The sequence below is a fragment of the Neovison vison genome, chromosome 5 (genome assembly GCF_020171115.1).
Source record: "Neovison vison isolate M4711 chromosome 5, ASM_NN_V1, whole genome shotgun sequence".
Taxonomy (NCBI): Eukaryota; Metazoa; Chordata; class Mammalia; order Carnivora; family Mustelidae; genus Neogale; species Neogale vison.
The window spans coordinates 23692936-23716893 of record NC_058095.1 but is presented as its reverse complement, the minus strand read 5'-3'; the positions used below and the strand labels follow the sequence as shown (position 1 = coordinate 23716893).

Genomic DNA, 23958 nt, shown 5'->3' with positions numbered 1-23958 from the left:
CACAGAGCTATGGCAGGTCCTGAGGTCACGTGCAGCATGGGGTCAGGGGAGGCTCCACTCTGTACTGCCTACTGGTCTATGGAGAAGGGAGATACAGGATTGTGGACCCGGGAGCCTGGTGGCCATATCACAGGTGTTCACAGGGCATCAGATGTGACGTTTAGGGTCACGGGCTTCAGTAGCCTCCGTGAGCTCACATCCACACCGCAGTACTTGCTGCCCACAGCACTGACGCCTGCTCAACCATGCACTACGGAGCAACGACCCCAGCCAGCAAGGCTGCAGCGGGAAGCAGGAGAGCCGCACCAGGAGCCCAGCGCACACGCGCAGGCCGGCATGACCAAGTCCGAGCGGGTCCCTGCAAGTGTGCAGCAGCGCATGCAGCGGTTCTGTGAGCGCGGGGTTCCTGCGGTGGCTCCGGCAGCCAGCCCCATGGAGCAGTGTCAGGGCGGCGTGGGCAGAGCAGCAGGCAGTCATCTGGGCACATACTCGCTGGGAAGCCTGGCCCTGCCGTGGGCACGCAGCACCTTGTCCACCGTCCAGATGGATCAGTGCCCTCATCTTGGGGGTGAAGGACTCGGGATTGTGCCAATGCTGGCCACGCCTTCGGAAGCTGCCCTCCTTGTTTTTCTCCATGCATAGTAGCCGCTCCTTGCTCACGGACACATTGAGGAAGGCCACTATCTCCCACAGCTTGGGCAGCAGGCTGTGGCGCAGCACCTCCTAGTGCACCACCAGCAGCCCCTTGCTGAATCGCAGCCGGTCCAGCACATTCGAGGACCACCAGGCCACGTAGCTTCGCACGAAGTCTGGCCACTCTGCAGAAAGAGATGCTCAGGTCAGCCAGCCTCCTGGGTGCTGTGGGCGGGGAGCCATGGAGGCGGGTGACCAGGGCAGGCGGCCCCTCGGGCCAGGCCCTCCTGGGCAGTAAGAGCAGCACCTCAGGGCCAGCCTGGGTCACCAGGCCACTTCTGTGTTGGTGGTCGTGCAGCCCCACACGAGGACAGATGTGACGTGTGTCGAGAGAGCTGGTTCCCTCTCTTGTGGATAGTGAGCGCCCTGCCTGTGGGGCCCACACCGGGGCAGGGAGAGGCACAGGACCTACACGGCACAGCGGTGTTCATCATAGGTGGGAGACAGGGTGACCCTCATCCATGCTTACCTTGACAGGGATGAGCAGGGACAGCGGAAGGACGGGCGCAGCCATGAGCACCTGCCCGGGTCCTCCTGTGAAGCTAAGTGAGCGAGGTCCTGGCCTGATGCCAACCACATCCATGGGGGTGGCCAGTCTACCCCATGATGCCGCCGGGCAGCCAGCAACGTTCCAAGAATATCTATCTGTGAGAGTTCTATCCTGGCAAATTAAGACATGCTTGGGCGTTTGTCTTCGTGGGGACGGTGTCAATATCAATAAACACAACTTGTGACCATCCTGCCACCTCGGATGGCGTGGGGACCCTTCCCTTTCCCTGGTCTTTATGACCACCCTCAGACAGGGACCGCCCTGGTGTCTTGGGTGGGTAAGCTGAGGCCCCTGGGAGCCGAGGAGGGACCAGAGCTCAGCCTCCTGCACCTGGGGCATCAGCAAGGGGCAAGGTGGGCTGGAGGCGATGGGACATCTGCTGGGGCAGGGTCTGTGGGGATGGGTCTGCCTGCCCCATGGCCCCACACCTGCTGTCCTCTGACTGCTCAGTGTCCCAATACTCACCACCCAGACCTGTGTCCCAGCCACACTGCAGGGGGCAGTGGCCGAGCCCGGGCAGGGCTGGAGATGTGTGTCTGCACAGGAGAAGAACTGCCCGGCCTCCCCCCACCCACCCACCCTTCTTCCTACCTTTGCTCTTCCAGTTTCGTTTGGCTCTATAGCCCAGGTGCCCGGCACACTTGCTGTTAAACTTGGCCACCAGGGACCTGTATGGGTTCTGGATCAGCAAGATGGCCGAGTCGAACATCTGGATCTCCCTGTGGCTGCTCTCGTGGGTCTTCACGCAGATAGTGCACCGGCTGCACCAGCGGTCCTTCTCGCCCTTGAATCCTGCGGGGGAGACGGGGGCCGCTGAGGACAGTGATGGACTCCACTGTGGCAGCAGGCAGAGCTGGAGACACCACAATTCTGGTGGCAGGGGCCTGACGCTCCTCTAGACCCTGCAGGTGCGTGTGTGTGGGCGTCTGCACGGCGATTTCCTGGGAGCGTCACTGACAACCTGAGAGGGAGTCATGGCCGCAGGTGTGGCTCAGGGTGGGCAGGACATCTGCCAGGATCACAGAGCAACACGGGGCTCTGGACACCTAGTGCAGGTGTCCCTGTGAGGCTGGGCTTCCAGCCCTCGCCCGGCAGTGGACCCCGGGGACCTGTGGCATGGTTCCAGCCCTCCCCACCTGTAACAGTGTCACATGTGGGTCAGCAAGACGCTGTGGGCTCCTTCAGTGGTGGCCATATGCTGCGGATGGAGGAGCTCCACGAGCGGTCCCACAGAGCACAGGGCCTCCCAGGAACTAGGGGTAGGGGGCCGGTCAAGGGGTGCAGCCAGATGTCACAGAAGGACCCCCGGAGGGATGCCGCAGAACCTAGATTCCGGCCACGTTCCGACAGATCCGGGGTCTGCCAACCGGGGACCCGTGCTCCATAAATGAGCTTGCGTGTCTCCTGGGGTCTTGGGGACAGCGACGAGCCCCAACACCATCTACTTCGTGAGCTGGGGTGGGAAGTGGCACGCAAAGGTGCTGCAGGCAGGGCTGGTCTCTGCCCCAGGCCTAACAACCATCAGCCTTCACTAGGGCTCCTACTGCCCAGCACTGGGGATGAGGAAAGGAGGAGCCAGATCACGAGTTGTAAACACAGGATCAGGATCGGGATCGGGTCCCCAGCACCCCAAGACCTGCGGTGACTTCTGTGTGCTGCGGGCTGTCCCCACAGCGGCTGTTCTGTGTGTCCCATGGGCCACAGGTCACCCAGGACAGACCAGGTGCCCTTGCGTGTCACTAGGGGGTCGGTGCAGAGGCCAGCAGCCACCCCGCGCCAGTTCCATAAGCCTCACGGGGGAGCCTCCAGGGCCATCACACATGGCCACTCCAGCCACTGGACCCCCGGGCCACTTGCAGACCAAGACCACCAGCTGTGCAGACAGCTACAGTCCTCTAGACAAGCAGGTGGCCAGCAGCCCGTGCCATGGGACTCCACGGGCGCCAGGCCACAGCAGGCAGGACCCTGGAACAGGTCATCCGGCTGCCCCCCTGGGGGTGCCGGTAACACTCAGGACAAAAGGATGAGCGACCAGCTTTCTTGGCTTCTCCCACCAGACCAGAAGCCCCCGCCAAGCTCAGGACGCTGTGGACCTGGGCTTCTCTTCATAGTCCAGTCAGGAACCTGGATGCACGGGGGTGACACCTGATGGCAGACCGACAGCCCCTCGCTTGGCTGGGGTTCTCAGTCCTACTTAGCACAGGGAGTCCTCTCACTTCTGCAGGGGAGACTAGGGGTCACACAACTCCGGGGGGCTTTGCACCTATCTTCAAAAACACAGCGTATTGAGGAGCTCCTTCTGGCCTCACAGAAAATCAGACAAATGAGCCGGTGATGTCTCACAGAATTACTGCAGATTCTGACAACGAAGGGAAATTCGGAAAGTGGTCATAGCATGGGAGTGCAAGACACCAGAATGGATGTCCCGAGTCCCGGGCTGGCCGCACGACTGGGAATGTGTTTGCAGTGCTGGTTCCCGGGCCCCCTGGGCCGGCCTCGGGACTCCAGACCCTGCGGCCCTTACTCACCCTTGTTGTACAGGGTCCCATGGAAGTAGTAGCTCCCCTTGTAGAAGCCAGTGACGTGCTCAATGAGGTGCCACGCCCACGTGTTCCCAGCTCCCAAGAAGCTCGACAGAGACACAGACACCTTGGCTTTGGTGGGCAGGGACCGCTGGTCCATGCAGTGAGTGTCTGAAAGGCCAGAGGCTGACCACCGACCGCCCCACCCGGACCCACCGCCCCCAGTCTCCTGCTTCACCGATGGGGAAACTGAGGCAGGAACAGGGGGAGGGGTTGGCCACCCAGGCCCTTGCCCGGAGAGAGCTCTAGGGATGACGAAGCCTCCCACGGACCAGGCAGCAAGCCCTGGCTCCCCAAACAGCACAGAACATTCCAGATCCTGCCCGAGGGTTGTGGGGCCTCATCTTGCGGCTCTCCTGCTGTTCCTCAAAGCACCATAATCCCCAGACTCAGGGAAAGGCCAGGTGTGTCCCGTGTCTAACCTCCAGGGATGGTGGTGGCCTCCCCTTCCCACCCAGGCCGCACGCGGCCGCACTGGTCTCTCCAAATGCCTGGAAAGTACATGTGGCAGACATGGTGGGGAGGGCCCCACCTGCCTCATGCCCCAGGCGCTGAACTCACCCTGCATGGGCGTCTGGTAGACCTCGCAGTACTCGGCCAGCCTCTGTGCCTTGGGTTCCTGGCCATACAGTGCACTGTCCACCACGTCCCGGAGGCTGAACTGAGGCGTGGGTTAAAAACAATAGCACTCCCAGCCCCACGGGATGGCAAGGGGGAACTCCTGCTGGGGAGCAAGGGGTGAGAAGCATGTGGGTTGCTCACCGGGGCCAGGCCTCCTGGCTCCTGACAGCATGGATTGTGCCTATAAAGTTTTTTCCGGCGAGATAAACACAACACCAGGCAAAGTGGGTGCAAGGCAAGATTTATTAAAAACGCTCTCCGGCAAAGTTTCAGGGCTCAGGAGAAGGGGAGCCGAGAAAGTTGCACCGGGAGGAGGTGGGCACCCTCAGGCGAGGTTCCGCGACTCTGGAAAGCAGAGTGGCGGAAGTCGCGCCCAAGGCAGGGAGGAGGGGGCTTTTAAGGGGTCTTGGAGGAAGCTCAGGGGTCTTTTGGAAGTTTCCCTTATTTGGTTATCTCGCCTGCTCGTCGGGATCCCATTGGTCCACAGGAGCCCGGGGCGGGGGTCTCAGATTCCTGCTTGGGCCTTTGCTCTCCTGTCTGAGCTCAGGTCCTGTGGCGGGAACTTTCGCCACCTTGGACCTTTGTTCTTCAGTCCGAGTTCAGGTCCTGTGGCGGGAACTTTTCGCCATCTTTAGTAGCCCTTCCTGCCAGCCCAACAGTGCCCATCCTTCCTGTGCCAGCCCCGGGTAGGCATGGCGCACGGGATGTGACGTCTGCCCCCAGGAGCTCAGAGCATTTCAGAGACCCGAGAAACAGTAAGCGTGAGCCAGGCCCAGGGCTAACACTGGGGGGCTGGAGGGAGTTCAGGGAGGACCAGGAACACGGGGCAGGGACGTCTACAGGAGTCAGTGTGTGTAAGGGTCAGGATGGGGCAGGTGAGCACACATACTGTGTTGTGGGCCCACTGACTGTGAGCCCAAAGGGACCTCGGGTGTTCCCACTGGGGCTCCCTGGGGAGGAGACCAGCCCAACCCAGCTGCAGGGGGCAGGGGGTGCAGGCCAGGACATTCCCAAGTCCTTGCCGGCTCTGCCAGGATTAGGGGCAGGGCAGCACCTCACAGTGAGGCCGGATCCTGGCCTCCCTGGCCTCCTCTATGGGGTTCGTTCCCTGCTCCTTCTGACCCCACAGAGGAGACCGCTGGGCACTGGGCGACCTCGGGAAAGGTGCCGAGCCTCTCTGCCCTTCCCCACTGAACACGGGCAATCAAATTCACCTTGCACGTCCCTTATGAGAGTGGCCCAGCACGGAGCATGACACGTGCGGGTGCTCCGGGATACCCAGCCCCATCATCCCTGGCTGCCCCTACCTCTTGCAAATGGAAATGCAGGGAGGGAGGTTGCAGGGGGGGACGAGGCAGCGCCACACAGACCTTTTTATTTTTTGCTCACAGCAAAAAATTCGTAAAATTAGAGAAAAGAAAAATCAATAGCGTTTTCTGAGTGTGGCTTGGCAAAGTGAGGATCTCTGTGCTCAGAAAGTCACCGGGCCCGTCCCATCCATGGCGGGAGGGGGGGGGGTCAGTGCAGCACCTGCGGGGGGGGGGGGCTCCTGTGTTCAGGTGTGTGCCTCCCAATGCCCTGCACCCCCACCAGAGCCTCTCCCCACCTTCCTCCTCCTCCTGGACGCCCACGGGCAGTTGCACCCCTGCAAGGAGCTCCCAGGGTCCCAGCCCAGTCCCTCTAAGAGCTGAGCTGCCGCATGGGGACAGAAGCCTAGATCCTGTGCTGTTCTGACACTGCACACCCCACCATGCACCCCTGTGCACCCCACCACGCACCTCTGCACACCCCACCACGCACCCCTGCTCACCCCACCACACACCCCTGCACCACACACCCCTGTGTGTATCCATCACATACCCCCATGCACCCCCACCACACACCCCTGTGCACCCCCCATGCACCCCCACCACCCATGCCCATCGCTGCTGCAGCACTAAGCCCCCCCACCCCCTTGCCGGAAAAGCCCTAAAACAGCCCCAGGACTAGCATCCAGAATGCTAGTCTCTATAAAACAGACAAGTCCTTTGGCTGCTGGCTTGGAAGAGGGGGAGGACCTGGCTTCTCTCTGGCCTCCTCACCAGCTTGTCTTCTCCCCTGGGACCAGAGCCGTGGTCCCCATACTTTTTTTTTTGATAAGGCTCGAGACAGGGATTTTTGGAGGATGGAGGATGGGGGAGGCAGTAGCTCAGGGTATCTGGGCTTCCTGGGTGTAGGGACCAGGGAGGAAGCAGCAGGCGTGTACCCTGTCAGATCCCAACACTGACCCTGACCCCTCCTGCCTCAGTTTCCCTATCTATGAGCACCTTCTCATCTCTCAGGACTCCACTGTCCCCCCCCCCATGCTTGGGGGATCTGAGGGTTTGACGCTTTGCCCATAGGCTCCTCTCCAAGGTCCCCATGCCCAGAAGGTTGGAAGTCCCACCCCAACTGCACCTGTCAGACCTGCCCATGGCCACAGCAGCCCAGCCCCCCACCAGCCACACCCTTGGGCTCCACAGCGGGGCCTGCATTGTCATGTAGGGCTGGGGCCTGGACTGGGCCATGAAGAAGCACCAGCAGAGCCCCCAGCCATCTTTCTGTACCACGTGGCCTCTGTCCCAAGCCCACGACAGACCCCCACCTCAGGATGCAGCTATATTCGGAGACAGGGTCTCTAAAGGTGTAATTCAGTTAAAATGGGGCCATGGTATGTGTGGGCCAATCCGACTAGTGTGGTCATAAAAAGAGATTCAGACACAGACACACATCCCACCATGTACCATATGAACACAGAGGCACAGGACACCCGTCTGTGAGCCCATGAGGCCTGAGAAGAAACCAGCCCAGCGACACCCCACCTTGGGCTTCTGGTTTCCAGAGCCCAAGAAGTACAAGCCCCCTGTCTGTGGCACTTTGTTCGGGCGGTTTTGGTGACCTTCTACACTGGGGTCCTTATGGTCCTTGGCAATGCACCACTGGCACACGCAGAGCTCAGGACCTTTGCACGTGCTGTTCTCTCTCCCTGGAACGTCCTCCCCCCAGACCTCCCCCACTTATTCAAGCCCCTTTCCCTGAGAGGAATTCACTAGCCACCCCAGTTCACACCACCACACCCTTCCCACCCCCACAAGACCCCATCCCTTTGCTGAGCCCTTTGGTTCTGCACGTGGGAATCACTGGGTCCTGTTTCCTCCCATAGTCAGCCACGGCTCTGACTTGTGCTTCATGGTCATCCAGCTACCCTAGAACATCCTGGAAACAGGATCCCTCGGCGCAGACTTTCCCTTCCCTCAGAAATCCATGTGCCCATGCTGGATCCCCATGGAGGAACCTGCAGCTGTGGTCTATGTGCAGACACACCATGGGGCATCCATTCACCCCACATGTCTGGGCTCTGTCTGCTGTGTCCTCAAAAGTGCCAGCGGGTCCGGGTCCCAGAAGGAAGTGTCCCTCTACCAGTGGCCTCCCCTGGTGGGGGTTGCACCCCATCAGGGACCCAAGCCCCTCCGCTTCTTCGAGTGGATGAAACCATCAAGTTCTGGGTGCATTGGAGCGCGGGGGAGCATGGATATCAATGTGGTTTTATTTAAAACAGAACAGAACTGGATTCTGAAAACACAGGGCACTTTCCAGCCCGTTGGGGATTTCTACATGATTTCCATAAAAATTAAATATTGATTAAACTTTCTCTGCCAACTTCCCTGCTCCCCCCACTCCCACCATCTTCTCAATGTTTGGAGAAGGGGAGGCAGGAGGGAGACACAGATGTGGGACCATTTCCATCGGAGGGTTATAGGGGGACGGGGTGGGGGGACAGGTCTCCACCCAGAACTGCGTCCAGAGCCTGGGCCTTGTGGCTTCCACATGCACAGTGATTCAGTTGGGTGCTGGGGCATGGTAGCTGCGGCTGGGCCCTCCCGTCCCGGGAACCCCCCTGCAAAGTCACAGTCATGGCCACCCGTCAGGTTGTGGATGTCCTAGCAGGCCTGTCCGTCTCTGTCCTCCTTGAGTGCCTTTCTTGCGGTCAGTCCCCAGAATTATAAAGAATCACAAAAACGTCAGAGATCAGAACTCCGGGCTTTAGGAGGGCAAACTGAGGTGAGGAGGCAGGTGCTGAGCAGCCCAAGACTTCAGACCTTGAGACTGATCGGGGCAGAAGCAGCCAGGGGCTTTGCCCAAGACCACACTCAACTCCATGGATGCACTCAGGAAAGTGGGGTTTTTTTGATGAAATCTGCAAACCAGAACGGAGCTTGCCTTCACCGATCTCCTGCCTCCCTTCACTTCGAGGCCACTTTGGACATGCACACCCAGAAGGAAAGAAGGTGCCTGGGGGTGGTGGCTGCTGGGATGGGTGTGGAGGGCAGGCGTCATGGTCAACCACAGCCCATCCTCAGAGCCCATCACTGAGCGCATGTTTTCTGCTGACACGATGCTCCTGCTGTCGGGCTGCAAAGTTGGAGCTGTGTGGTCGGGGAGGAAGCCCCAGAGCCAGGAGCAGCCCACACTCCCCTCTACCATGGAAACCCACAGCTTCAAATGGCATTGTAGAGAATCAGTGGTTCAGGACCACAAGAATGGCCAGGACCACAAGGCAAGGACATGTCTGCACAGGGACATGCACCCAGGTCACAGACTCTGAAGCCACCTTCCACCATCTTTGGAATGAGGCCACGTGACTCACTTATGGAAACAAACCTGAAGTCTCATGAGTGACTCAGGAGACATGCAAGTCCCTCACACCGTGACTCCTCGTGTGATGGTGCGAGGAGAGCAATATGAGTCCCTGAAATGTTGACCTTCAGGAATGTTCGCAGCAGCATGGCTTGTAACCACGAAGAAAGAGCCCAGAGTGGGCAGGAGGGGGGAGCTCATGCCACAAGGAACACGTGGAACAAAGGAAAATGGAAGGATAGATTCCTTTTTTTTTTTTTTTCTTTAAGCAGTCTCCATGCCCAGCTCAGAGCCTGAGGCAGGACTCAATCTCATGACCCTGAGACCATGAGCTGAGCTGAGCTAAGAGTCGGACGCTTGACCAGCTGAGCCACCCACATGCCCTGAAAGATTCAACATTAAAGATTTGAATTCTGGCAACATACCCTTCGAACGAAAGACCTAAAGATGTTAAATGCCATTGGTGGTTTTCTCTGATGCGGTAACATCACTGGTGAGTTCTAATTTAATTTCACATTTTCCAAATATTCTAAAATAGATGTGTGTTACCTTTATAGACATCCACCCCCAGAACACAATAAATTTTCTCTGAAGACACACATGGTGTAACGTCGACAGGTTTATGGCCAAAATCGTGAAAGAACCCCAAGGCTGTGCTAGGCTGTCACCAGCAGACAGGACAGGAGAGCATTTTAGCAAAGGGAAAAACCTCCTGAGGTCCACAGGGTTAATTCACAAAACCCAGACGCTCACTGCCCCACCGCTGGCCAGCTGCAGAGGCAGCGCCCTTCTCCCACCCCAGGGCAGCCTGCACCTGCCAGGATCCATGTGGGTCCGGTAGAAAAGTCGTGGTGCAGGGAACAAGCCGGGTCAGCACCACGGGAAAGCCCGAGATGACCCGCCCAAGCCATCAGTCATCTATAAGAAGAGCTCATACTCGTCTCCATTCATTCATGCCCTCCAACAGACCAGGAGCAGGTGCAGAGAAAGGGGACCTCCGGCCACACGCATAATCCCTGTGGAAGCAACAGGAGCCAGCAGTCTGTCTGCCCACGGTGCTGAAGCCCCTCACCAGCCCAGGTGCAGGCATGGAGACAGGGCAGGTCTGTCCCTACAGCAGCAGAATATCAGACCAGATGACTTCTCTGTGCTTGGACACACGTGACATTGGCCGAGCCCTGTGCCGGTGGTCAGATGGTCATGGCGCTAATGGAGCCCCGTGTGTCCTTCTGTCCTTCTGTCCTTCTGTCTGCCACAATCGTGACAAACCCACAAACCACAGTGGAGACGTCCCCTCTGGGGCCACAAATGCCCCTGATGGCGCGCGACCCAGATCGTCCCTCAAGAAGCCCAGCCTGACCCCAGCCTTGGCTCCGCGGTTGGGGTCCATGACGTCACCATGGCCTCGCTCGCCAAAGCAGAACACTGAAAACCACGGAAGCGCTCCACAGTGGGGGAGGGGTTGCATAAGCACCAGGATGTCCCCGAGAGGGAGCCCAAGATGGGAAAAGTGCTGCCCATGCCAGGACAGAGCGGTCCCTGAGCCCGACCAACCCAGCAAGGAACAGGAACTGCCTGTCCTCTCCCCAGACGCCACTCAGCAGGAACTGCGGCACCGTCAGGACAGGTCGGGTGCCTGCTCCCAGGGCGCCTGCTCCCAGGACAGGTCGGGTGCCTGCTCCCACGACCCCTGCTGGCTCAGGCAGTATGTGGGGGCAGCGTGTCCCCCTCGGAGCACCAGCAGGGTAAAGTGAATCATCTATAAGAAGATGATTCTATAAGAAGCATGTGGGGTACCTCCAGGTTTGCAGATGGAGTGGCCAGGTCTGGTGCAGCCGAGCTCCTTGGACTGGCGATGGCAGTGGGTGCTCCCAGGGCTGCAGACCTCCGGCAGGTGTGCAGAAGCCCTGGGAGGGCCACGTGTAGCAGATGCACACAGCCTTCAACCCACAGCTCTGCTCCCACATGCAGAGCTTGGCAACGTGGGCCCCAGCCAGATGCTGTGAGCCCCCAAGGACACCCCAGACACCCCGAAATGCTAGAGCCACAGAGACCCACTCCAAAGGCTGCTGCTTGGGCTGGAAAATGCAGGAAAGGCTCTGTCTCAGCCCTAATGGGCGCATCTCAAGAGGCATCAGGGAGGGCAGGCTCCCCAGCATCCCCAGAAGCCCACTTCCTGCAGCTCCAAGCCACTGCCAGGGTCAGAACCAAGGGGTCTGCCTGGGTCCAAATCCTAGCTCCCTCACATAGGGGATGGGTAACTTTGGACAGTATGCATGACCTTCTCTGCCTCCGTTTCCTCACCTACAATCAACATGTCTCAGCACCTGCCAGACATGGCTGTTAGGAGGGCGGAGTGATTCCTATGTGGCGAGGGGTGTGGCTGCCACCAGAAGGACAAGGATATATGTGCCACCATCACCAGGACACTCCCGTCCTAGCCTCGTCCTATTATGTGGCCTCTAGTCACAGTCCTCAGCACAAGAGAGCAGCCCCGACCTCAGCCTACTGCCATGCCCCGGGGCCCACATGTGGGCCACTGGACTGCAACCCAGACCTCAGCACTCTGGGGGTCCCATTGCTTACCAGCTCCACCTAGGCTAGACCACCGTGTCCCACCTAGAGCTCCCGCACAAGGCCGGGACAGAGGCCTCTGCACTCCGCTCACCCTCTGCAGAATCATCTCCAAGCCCCAACTGAGAAAAAGGCACATGTGTGACCACAGCCCTGACGCCGGGTTCAGCGCCCAGCCCCATCCATGGGCACAACCAATAAGCCGTCCACTCTCCCCAAGCCCAAGCCAGCCTGTCCCACTAACAAACCCAGTCAGTTTGACACCTGCCATTGGGGAAGGCACGATACTTCCAGACTCGCGGCCCAGTGGACAGCACCCCAGCCAGCCTGGAGTTCCTACGCAAGCACAGACCACAGGGCCATCCGAAACCTGCGTCCAACCCAGGCTCCTGCCCCGTGCAGGGCACCGCACATGTGCACGCCTCACAGGTGCCCTTACCTTCTGGAAGCAAAACCCCGAGCACACGTCCACCATCGCCTTGGCCTGCTCCAGGGAGTCCAGGAAGGTGTAGGTGCCATTCTCTCACAGTTGGAAGCATCCATGGTACGTGACAGTCCTCCCTGTGAGGACAGAATGGGTCTCAGGTGAGACACGGTGCCCCTGGCTGTTGATGCCTGTTGGGGGGAAACGGTGGCTTCGGGGTCTGGGTAGTGGCAAATAGAGTCAGTGGGGGTTTCAAGCCAGACAGCAGACCACTCTGGACGGTGTGTGGCTGGCCAGGCTCCTGAGACCCTGGGCACCCGAACCTCGCCACCACGGTCACCAACAAGGGACCACGTGGCTGCAGCTGCTAACCTCAGGCCACTTCTCCTGCCAGCTCCGTGAATGGTTTCTGTCCCCTCTCTGTCCCTCCTTCCTTCTCTCACCACCTCCACAGGATGCTGTCTGCCCCCCTTCCATCCCTCCTTCCTTCTGCTAGCTCCCTGGGGATGGTATCTATCACCCCCCTTCCTTCTCCCACCAGCTCCTGGGGAATAGTGTCTGTCCCCATTCTGTCCTTCCTTCCTTCTCCTACCAGCTCTTGGGGGATGGTGTCTATCCCCACCCGCTCCATCCATCCTTCCTTGTCCTGCCAGCTCCCAGAGTTGGTGTCTGTCCCCACCTTCCTTTTCCTACCAGCTCCTGGGGGATGGTGTCCATCCCCCCACTCTGTTCATCCTTCCTTCTCTCACTAGCTCTGCAGGATTGTGTCTGTCCCACCCCACCACCCCTTCCCTCCTTCCTTCTGCCAGCTCCCTGGGGATGGTGTCCATCCCTCCTTCCTTCTCCCACTAGCTCTGGGGGACAGAATCCATCCCTCCTTCCTTCTCCTGCCAGCTCCTGGGGGATGGTGTCCATCCCTTCTTCCTTCTCCTGCCAGCTCCTGGGGGATGGTGTCTGTCCTTGCCCATCCCTCTTTTCTTCCACAGAAGAAAAGGCCACCCAAGCGGCTGATATTATGGAAAATTCTACATCCCTGCCATGCAGGTATGAGGAGAAAAGTAGATCCAGAAAAGTGAGATGCTGCCACGCCCCTCGCTGTGTTGCGGGGTCAGACCGGAACCCCCGCCAGGCCCAGGAAGGCTCCCCGAGCCCACAAGCTATCCTCCAGCCCAAGTGGAGTAGTACAGCCCCAAATGGGGTCATAGCCTGCTGGGTCTTCTGGAATATTCCAGCTCTGACAGCTTGCACTCTGGCCACACTCATCAGGGCTGCTTAGGTGGGAGCCTCACTGTCATGTCCGCTTTGCCTACCTGCCTCAATAGCGTGGAGACCCCATCACCAGCCAGTGCCCTGGGTGGCGTCTCCATGCACAACTGTAGAGCAGAACCAGGCCTGGAGTCTGGGAGCCTGTCAGGTGGGCCAGCACTCTGTGGCTAGTGGGCCCATAAAGTGCTCAGCAGAGACGGACATGTGAGGAGCAGTGTGACTTGCCATGGGCTGTTGGTCCCAGTGGCACCAGCTGCCTCTGTCTATGCCACCGTCATGGGGAGGGGCCGCCATCCAGGTCACGGGGCCCCCAGGCATCCGGGAAAGCTCAGGGCCTCTGGACCACACAGCACGTGCGAGACCCCCAGATGAGCGTGTCTGTCCTGCAGGCCACAAGCCCACACAGCCCTTGGCTGCCCCCACACCCACCACACGAGCCCCTCCAGTGAGGCTGGCAGGGAAGGGAGGCCTCCGGCTCTTCCCTTTGTTGGGGACGCAGGGCTGCGGGTGGGAGAGGGAGCACAGGGAGATGCAGGCACACTCATGCTTCCTGGAGCCGGGCTGCATCTCCTCCACAGGGTAGATGGACAGCTGGCTGACGCCCTCGCACACGGAGCCATTCTCCCCTTTGCACTCGTAGTTACACACCTTGGCCCGACGCTGGTCAGCAGGAGCCAGTAGCATTCGGCCCAGCCTCCAAGCCCGCATATGCTAGGACCTGCAGGGAGAATGGCCCAGCTGAGTCGCTGCCCCGGCCCCATGGCAGTGGTGACCGAGGTCGGGGTCAGGTTGGGAGGCCAGGGCCACAGCAGTCGGACCACAGCTGCCGGAGGCCGGTCTTCAGCCAGACTTACAAGTTCCCTGGCTGGCGGGGAACTTCGTGATAAACTAGTTTGATGAACCCCACTCGTGCCCAGTCGAGAGCTCTGTCGCCGAGGCCCCACCCCGGGAACAGTGGGCCCAAGGCCGTGGCAGGTTGTGAACAGGCTTTAAGGGCCAGGGGATGGGAGCCTGAATTCGGAGCCTGAATTTGTCAGCTCCTGGGATGCCAGCACTCCCACCATGGATGATTTCAGCACCAGGCTGACAATGGTCCACACTGGGCCAGCACAAATCTGAAGCACCAGCTGCCCGGCCTCTGCCGAGGGCTGCTTCCCACCAGCTTGGACCAGGCATGGCCTCAGCGCAGGGGAGGAAAGAAGGCAGACGGGCCCCAGCTCAGGCCATGTGGGACGCTGGCTCTGGACACAGGCCGGGGCGTTCACGCCCCCGTCTCCAAGGACTGAAAACTCACTGCACTTCTCATCCCCATTTGTGGCCACTGGCTGGCCATGGGGCCCAACTGTCCCTGTCTACCTGCGAGTCTGCTCCCCAAACTTCTGGGGAAAAGCTCCCAGGAGCATGACTAACACGGCCAGGGACCCCAGCCAGGCCTACAGCCCCTCAATGGCTGATCTGTGTGCGGGGCACAGCCGGCCTGGTGTGAGCAGAAAGACAATGTTTGGACACTTGTGGCCTGGCATTCCCAGGGCAGAGATCCAGAGTGGCCCCGCTGCCAGCACAGCCCTTTCCAGCTCAACTCGCAGAGCCTCCAGGTCTCAAGGCCCCAGAGGGGGCTGGGTCTGGGATCCCTGGGGCAGGCCCTCAGTTCGCAGCTAGAGCCGGATTTAAGCTCTGAGCTGGGAAGCCCTATGCACCGGTCTCCAGAGCTCTTACTTTCTCGTTAAGCTGGCGTGCACCAGGCCCAAACATTGTCTTTCTGCTCACACCAGGCTGGCTCTGCCCCATGCACAGAGCCGCAGTTGAGGGGCTGTAGGCCTGGTGGGGGTCCTGGATTGTGTTAGTCATGCTCCTGGGAGCTTTTCTTCCCAGGACAAGACTGTCCTTGTGCCGAGGGCCACCCTCACACCACGGCCTGGCTCCTGGCAGCAGCAGAGCCCCTGCCAGACCCTAGCAGCCCACTTCAGAGTCACCACCAACCGGAGCCAAAGCCCAGCATGAGAGCCGAGGACAGCCCTGGGATGCTGCACTGAGTGCCTCCCACTTTCCCGCTAGGGGCCCCAGCCTCCCTGAGCAGGTGGGCGGCCCCTCACCTTCTCCCGGGCTTTATGGACTGCATAAAGCTATTTCTTTTTGGTGGTGACTTCCAATTGCTCAGAAGCATTCCATGGTGTACCTTGCCTGGATCATGGTTAATATATTCAACTACATATCCTTTCCACCACCTCTCACCAAAATGACTAGGAGGAGGAACACCCAACAGAGGACAAATTGAGAGACTGTGCCCTCTCCTTCAGCGCTACTGGATATGGACATAAACAGTATGTCAGAAAGAGAATTCAGGGTAACAATTACCCAGCCAGTCACTAGCTTGGAGAATACCATTTGACAACATGGAATCTTTTAGGGAAGAAATGAAAGCTGCCCAGGAAGAAGTTAAAAATGCTATCAGTGAGATCCAATCTAATCTAAATACTCTAACAGCTAGGGTAACCAAGGCAGAAGATAGAAATAATAATGTAGAGGACAAAATGAGAGAGAGAAACTGGAACAAACTGGAGGAGGCCTGGAACAAACTGCTTAGAAGCCATGAAAACAGAATAGGGAAATAAATGGTGTCATGCAATGTTCTAATGTCAGAAGTATTGGGATCTCTGCGGGGGAGGCAAAAGAAAGAAGACTAGAAGATATAGTTAAACAAATTCTCATGAAAATTTTCCCAATCTGGGGAATGGAACCAATGTTCCTGTCCTAGAGGTAGAAATTCCACTCCCCCAAGATGAACAAATCTAGAAAGACCTCGAGGCACTTGATAACAAGACTGACAAATCATAATTTTAGACAAGAGCTTTTGAGAGCAGCTAAGGGGAAGAGATTCCTTACATACAGCTTAGGTCCATCATAATCATGTCAGACCTGTCCACAGAAACTTGGCAAGTCAGAAAGCGCTGGCAAGACATACTCAGTGCGTTTAATGAGAGGAACATGCAAGAATACTTTATCCAGCAAGGATGGCATTCAAAATGGATGGAGAGATAAAGAGCTTCCAAGACCAACAAGGTTTAAAAGAGTATGTGGCCACCAACCCAGCACTACAAGAAATAGTAATGGGGGTTGTATAAAAGAAAGAACCCAAGAGTGACATAGAACAGAAATTTACAGAGACAATCTATTGAAACAAGGACTTCACAGGCAACATGATGTCAATAAAAACATATCTTTCAATAACCACTTTCAGTGTGAATGGCCTAAATGCACCCATAACACAGCACAGGGTTGCAGATTGGTTAAAATGATAGGACCTGCTCATATGTTGTCTACAAGAGACCCATTTGGAACCTAAGGATACATCCAGACTGAAAGTGAAGGAATGGAGAAGCATTTTTCATGCCAATGGGCCTAAAAAGAAAGCTGGGGTAGTGATTCTCATTTCAGATAAATTAGATTTTAAACTAAAGACTGTAGTCAGAGGTAAAGAAGGACATGACATCATTCTTAAAGGGTCTATCCACCAAGATGATCTAACAATTGTAAATATCTATGCCCCCAATATGGGAGCAGCCAACTACATATGACAACTGGTAGTCAAGATAAAGAGTCATATTGGTATGAATACATTAATAGTAGGGGATCTTAACATGCCACTCTCAGTAATAGATCATCCAAGAAGAAAATCAATAAAGAAACAAGAGCATTGGGGCGCCTGGGTGGCTCAGTGGGTTAAGCCGCTGCCTTCGGCTCAGGTCATGATCTCAGGGTCCTGGGATCGAGTCCCACATTGGGCTCTCTGCTCAGCAGGGAGCCTGCTTCCCTCTCTCTCTCTCTGCCTGCCTCTCCGTCTACTTGTGATTTCTCTCTGTCAAATAAATAAATAAAATCTTAAAAAAAAAAAAAAAAGAAACAAGAGCATTGAATGACACATTGGACCAGATGGACCTCATAGATACAGATAGAACATTCCACCCTAAAATAACAGAATACTCATTCATCTTGAGCTCTCAGTGGCTTTCAAAAAAAAATGACACACAATACATTTTTTACTTTTTTGAAAACAAGCAAGTATAAATAAGAACATTTACATTTCTAGATATTCAGTTTATATTTGGAGGAAGAGTGGATTCTAGGAAATTGAGTGAGATTATAGTAACAATTTCCCTTTCCTTTAATTTAGAATAAAATATTTAATTTAGAATAAAAGTAACAAATAAATATACAAGTTTTTATTGATATTGCAGTAAGAAAAAATGTGAGCTGATGTATAAATGGTAATGATTTATATTTTAGACAAATACTGTTCTAGCCTCCACATGATCTCTTCTTAAAAAAAAAACTCAAGTAAAAGTTAAAATGAATTAGAGGAACTACTGAGTATTGGACAGTGCTCCTACATACGAATGAAATTTCAAAATTCTTACTTGAAGGCAAAATTGGTGTTTTTACCTTTATAAAATATAGGAAAACTACACCCTTGAAAAATCACTGTCTTCTAAAATTGTATCAAATATCTATGCTATTTCAGTCACCATGAATACATCAGAACTGTGTACAGACTTTCAAGTATCATTTAAAACCACCAGTTTATTTACCAAGATTATGAATTTAAAATAGTAATCAATTCTTTATTTAATATACTGCTTCTTGTACCACTGTTTATGTTATTTATTTATTTATTTATTTTTAAAATTTATTCTCTCGCTTTCTTTTTTAAATTAACACAGCCAGAGTTTCCCAATTACCCATGAAAACCATGTCGCCTGAAGTCAAGTCACTCACTATTTAGAATAACAATATTTTTGAACTCACTGATAGGAAGTTCCACTTTCTCTGTTTTTGACAGCAAGTTAATTCCCCTCTATTACAGCGACAGGTAGCATAATTTAGACAAGGACAGCTGACTTGCAAACAGAACATTGTATAACAAGAGTATTAGTATCAGAATATGGTGAATTACAACCATAGCTTGAATTAAGACCTGGAAAATATTCTAAATCTATCACTCCAAAACTATATTACCCTCAGCTTTTTTTAATCATTAAAATTGAAAAGGTAAAACAAAATAATGAAATGGAAAAGTAGTAATAGTTGTTTTACATAATGAAAAAGTGTTGTAGGGACTAAATGTCTATGAAAATGCCTGGCATAGTGAATTTCAAATAGACTTTATTAATGAGTATTCTACAAATCTTTATATATTTTTTAAAACACATAATGCTATATGTGTTTTAGAGACACATGGAATTATAAGTTATGGTTAAAATCATTTCTGTTCCTAGAATGACATTTTGATATATGTGGGGAACCAGTGGTTTTATGTGGCCCAGAGAAATGTTGCTTTCAAATGTTCAGTATCTGAAAACCTGATATTCTTTCATATTTATCACCCAGGGTTCAGCAATTTATCTTCAAAATTATTTAGGTACTATGTACTATATACTCCTAAATAAGAATGATATGGAAAAAATCTGAGATGCCCCTCCTTACCATTTAATCTTAAATAATCATATTGGCTGTGGATTACTAGGACAATATATCAGATTTTTTAAAAAACAACAAATAGGGGCACCTGGGTGGCTCAGTTGAGTTAAAACCTCTGCCTTGGATTCAGGTCATGATATCAAGGTCCTGGGATCCAGCCCTGCATCTGGCTCTCTGCTCAGCAGAGTGCCTGCTTCCTCCTCTCTCTCTGCCTGCCTGTCTGCCTACTTGTGATCTCTCTCTCTGTCAAATAAAGAAATAAAATATTTAAAAGCTAACAAATAAATATACAAAAAAAAAAAAAACCAGAAAAACTGCATGCTTATCTCCCTTCTGTGACTAACAGTTCTTGAGTGAGTTTAGACAACTCATCTGACCTTTTATATACTTGGCAATTCTATTAAAAAATGAGGGGAAAATATCATGTCTTGTATCCAAAATCTTAAGGGGATCTTAAGGGAGTCTTAAGTTCCCTTCAAACATTAAGATGCTTATAATCAGTATAAAACATCTATTTAAAACTTCTACAAATTTCCGAACAAAAAGCTTTCTACAAATGTAATCCCTTATTGTATTGAAAAGAGATGACATCATCCAAAAAGAGCTATTCTTTGTTAAATATTCATAAAGTCCAGTAATTTCTATACTGCCTGTGGTACATCAGCCATAAAGAAATACAATATTATTAACATGAAGAAAACTAAAATAAACATAAACTGCATTTTAAAATGCAAATTAGTTTATTTGATTGCACAGTCTACACTCAGAGTACCTCAAACCTGCAAACTGTATGACAAGTGAGATTACAGTGTGAGATTAGCTCTATGCTAGTGACATGTAATTTTGATAAAGGAAATTATTAAATTCCTCACATTTAGTGGAAGAAAAGCTGTTCTGAAAATAATGGTTGGAATCATTGTAATCGTTACCCATAAATTATTTTGCTTATAGTAAAATGTAGTTGGAGCAAGATAAGGCTGAATCAGTTACCAACATAGGTTCTCCCATCTCTTGGGCAGTCATTCCTGGAGGGTGATTAGCAAACTAGAATGTTTTAAATTGAATTGGCCAAGTTTCTAAAATTGGATCATGAACATATGCAGTCAAATGATGAGACAATCCCCTGAGAATCAGGATTCATGTATTCCAATTCTACTTTTTCCAGAAGAATTATCAAAATGATAAAACTGGGGAGAAAAAAGTTTACATGGTCAATAGTCTGACATTGACATTGTAAGAAAACCCATTTGTAGGGAAACACCAACTGAGAGACAATTTTTACTTGATATGACCATTTCTAGCTATGTGGATACTTTACTCTCTAATTTACATATAACTAATTACTATACTGTCTTTTAGGGCCCTTTAGCTCCTCATCTTATGAGCTGTGATCTCATCACTTCTAAAACGAGGAAACTCGTTTTGGGATCTTGTAAAAAGCAAATGCACTAATAATGAATGTAGCACACTTATCATAGCCTCTAATACGTTTTCCAAAAAGGGACTAAATGTTAGTATAGATAACAGTCATTCAGTGAACAATTCTGTTCACAACCCCATTACCTAGTAATCCCCAAATTTTAGTCCCTCTCTTTTATGTATGATATTAAAAAGTATATCAGTATCCTCTAAAGTCGCCAGTGACCAATGCATAAGATGGTACTTTACTTTTTGCTGTGATCATATTATTTTAAAGGACCCCAAAATCACATTATTTTAAAGGACCCCAAATTCTGCATATTAAACCAGGAATGAACCATGAACTCAAGAAGGATCTGTAAGATTAAAGGAATAGATTTTATACTAAACAAAACAGCAACAACAACAAAGAAAATCAGGTTGAAATAACCCATCTTTAAACCTGCGAGGTGGCAATTCTTAAAAACCAGTTATTAATTCTTTTATGTCATGTAGATATTTTTCATATTTGTGGTACCATGAAGGATATTTCATTTAACAAGTATGAACATGCGTTTCTGATAAAGTTGTTGTTTAAACATGCTTTAGATGAGGTGGAGACTGGAATAATCACCAAGAAAAATGGTGTCTTTTTTTGTTCATTTTCACCTCCAATCGAGAAGAAAATCTATCAGTTAAAGACACAACCATTTTCTTAAATACAGAAATAAAAATGGCTGCCTTGAAGTGCCTGGTGGCTTGGTAGTTAAGTATCTGCCTTTGGTTCAAGTCTTGATTCCAGGGTCCTGGGATCAAGCCTGCATCTTATGTGCTACTTGCTTGCCAGGAAGCTTCCTTCTCCCACTCCCACTCCCCCTACTTGTGTTCTCTCTCTTGCTGTCTCTTCCTGTCAAATAAATAAATAAAAATCTTTTTTAAAAAATGCTGATAAGGGACGCCTGGGTGGCTCAGTTGGTTGGACGACTGCCTTCGGCTCAGGGCGTGATCCTGGAGTCCCGGGATCGAGTCCCACATCGGGCTCCCAGCTCCATGGGGAGTCTGCTTCGCTCTCTGACCTTCTCCTCACTCATGCTTTCTCTCACTGTCTCTCTCTCTCAAATAAATAAATAAAATCTTTTAAAAAAATGCTGATAAGATCAAAAGCTTCTGTACAGCAAAGGAAACAGTCAACAAAACAAAGAGGCAACCCACGGAATGGGAGAAGATATTTGCAAATGTCAGTATAGACAAAAGGCTGATATCCAGGATCTATAAAGAACTTCTCAAACTCAACACACACAAAAGAGATAATCATGTCAAAAAATGGGCAGAAGACATGAACAGACAATTCTCCAGTGAAGACATACAAATGGCTATCAGACACATGAAAAAATGTTCATCATCACCAGCCATCAGGGACATTCAAATTAAAACCACATTGAGATACCACCTTACACCAGTTAGAATGGCCAAAATTAGCAAGACAAGAAACAACGTGTGTTGGAGAGGTTGTGGAGAAAGGGGAACCCTCTTCCACTGTTGGTTGGAATGCAAATTGGTGCAGCCACTTTGGAGAACATTGTGGAGATTCCTAAAGAAATTAAAAATAGAGCTTCCCTATGACCCTGCAATTGCACTACTGGGTATTTACCCCAAAGATACAAGATGTAGTGAAAAGAAAGGCCATCTGTACCCCAATGTTCATAGCAGCAATGCCCATGGTCGCCAAACTGTGGAAAGAACCAAGATGCCCTTCAATAGACCTTCCTTATCAATGGATAAGGAAGATGTGGTCCATATACACTATGGAGTATTCTGCCTCCATCAGAAAGGATGAATACCTAACTTTTGTATCAGCATGGACGGGACTGGAAGAGATTATGCTGAATGAAATAAGTCAAGCAGAGAGAGTCAATTGTCATACAGTTTCACTTCTTTGTGGAGTGTAAGAACTAACATGGAGCACATGGAGAGATGGAGAGGAGAAGGGAATTGAGGGGAAATTGGAGGGGAAGATGAACCATGAGAGACTATAGATTCTGAAAAACAATTTGAGGGTTTTGAAGGGAGGGGGGTGGGAGGTGGAATGAGCCTGGTGGTGGGTGTTATGGAGGTCACGTATAGCATGGAGTACTGAGTGTTAAACATAAACAATGAAATATGTTATACTGGAAATATATATATATATATATATATATATATATATATATCACAGAACAACCCCCCCAAAAAATCTGGGTGCCTGGGTGGCTCAGTGGGTTAAGCCTCTGCCTTTGGCTCAGGTCATAATCCCAGGGTCCTGGGATCGAGCCCCACACTGGGCTCTCTGCTCAGCAAGGATCCTGTTTCCCCACCCTGTCTGCCTACCTCTTGCCTACTTCTGATCTCTGTCTGTCAAATAAATAAATAAAATCTTAAAAAACAAACAAAAATATTGTTGTTCATTAGTACCCCCATGTGTCTCCATTTTATTTTTACTTATTTATTTTAAAGAATTTATTTATTTGACAGAAAGAGAGAAACAGTGAGAGAGGGATCACAAGCAGAGAGGAAGCACAAGCAGGAGGAGTGGGAGAGGGAGAAGCAGGCTTCCTGCTGAGCAGGGAGCCCCAAGCAGGGCTTGATCTCAGAACCCTGGGATCAGGACCCCAGCAGAAAGCAGATGCTTAACAATGGAGCCACCCAGATGCCCCCCTACATTACCTATTTAAGAAGTTTTATTAATGAACACTTTTTTGGGTCTGCCTTATGTATGTTAATACTAACACATTGTGTTTTCTTTTGCTCTTTCATGATCACTGAGGATCATGTATTTATTGGCTGATTTTTTTCTCTTTGGGATATATCTGTTCAAGTATTTTCATTGTTTTTAAGTTACTAACCTTTCTTTATTGATTCATAGTTATCCTATCTACTTTTGTATACAGTTACTTAGCTGGTATATTGATAGAGCCTTTCATAATTTTAGTCTTGTCATTTGGTGGGCAATTTTTTTTTTTTTTACCTTTTAATGAGGAGAGTACAGCTTCCCAACCTTTCTTATGCTTCATGTTTTTGGTGTCCTGTTCAACTAATCTTTGCCACCTCCCCCAGATCAGAAAAATATTTCTGTATTTTACCTTCTAGAAAATTTGTGATGTCATCTTTTGTATTTAGTCTACATCAGTCTGTTTTAGAGTTTTAGGCTATTTTGTTCCATGTGGATATTCAACAGGTTTAGCACTGCTTTGTCAAAGTCTGCCCTTTTTTGTTTGTCTGTTTTCTCTGGTCATTTCAATAGTCTTTTTGTAATAAATCCAATCCCATCAGATTCTCCTCTCACTCTCTTTCTCCCTCACTCTTGCTCTCGCTTTACTCTTCAAATTTCCTGGGTAATTACTAGTCCTTTTCATGTCCATGGAAATATAAGAACTGGCTTCTCAATGTACACAGGCACTTGCTAGATATGAAACTGGGATGGCATTGAATCTCTAAATCAAGTTGGGGTAAATTGAAACTTTACCATACTGATGATCAAAGCTATGAACCTGTTCTATTAACATATGTAACATATTAGCATATTTGACATCCCATTTATTTAGATCATAAATTCCCCTTAGTAATATTTTATGGTTTTCTGTGTGGAGACTTTCTGTGTAGAGACTGTATAAACTCTTTGGATAGATTAAGTCCTAGTTTTGGTGCTCTCATAAATACGATTTTCAACCTTTGTTCATATT

General features: G+C 51.6%; 1 pseudogene; it reads right to left on the bottom strand.

Moving 5' to 3' along the window:
- Positions 1 to 473: 473 nt before the first annotated feature.
- LOC122907335 lies at positions 474 to 14699 on the bottom strand (annotated as a pseudogene).
- Positions 14700 to 23958: the final 9259 nt, after the last annotated feature.